Source organism: Sinocyclocheilus grahami, unplaced genomic scaffold, assembly GCF_001515645.1.
Source record: "Sinocyclocheilus grahami isolate Dianchi unplaced genomic scaffold, SAMN03320097.WGS_v1.1 scaffold210.1, whole genome shotgun sequence".
NCBI classification, from domain to species: Eukaryota; Metazoa; Chordata; class Actinopteri; order Cypriniformes; family Cyprinidae; genus Sinocyclocheilus; species Sinocyclocheilus grahami.
This window is the reverse complement of record NW_015505389.1, coordinates 466704-467182: the sequence shown is the minus strand read 5'-3', so window position 1 is coordinate 467182 and position 479 is coordinate 466704. Positions and strand designations below refer to the sequence as shown.

The window sequence follows — 479 nt, the reverse complement described above, 5'->3', positions numbered from 1 at the left end:
TCCCCTCAGCTATTAGACTCTTAAACAGGTAGCTAGCTAGTGGACATATCTATCTCAGAGAACAGTTGGACCAAATTGTTTAATATCATTTGAACATTTGTAATGTTATCACTGTTATTACTACCATTGTATATTTGTTAATATTACTCTTGTAGCCTCATCTCAATTTGCACATCTGTTACTGTTGCTATTGTTATCATGAAGTTGCACTCAATTTTTTGCACATAAGTTAATACTGTACATTCGCATATATGCTGTATATACACCATATGCATAGTCTATATTCTATTTTTCACATTCTATATTTCTGCTCTGCATATATAGATACACATAGTCTATTTCTATTTTTCATAGTCTATATTCCTACTACTGCAGCAAAGTTCTTATTATTATGTTTCTTACATTCTATGTACAGTATGTATGTGTGTATAGTTTGTGTATAGTTTTGCACTGTCTTGGCATTCATTGTGGACAGCAAA

General features: G+C 31.5%; 1 long non-coding RNA gene across 1 annotated transcript in view; it reads right to left on the bottom strand.

Annotated features, from left to right (window-relative positions):
- LOC107595910 (uncharacterized) overlaps positions 1-479 on the bottom strand; it is a 3939-nt gene that overhangs the window by 1056 nt on the left and 2404 nt on the right. The window lies entirely within an intron of this gene.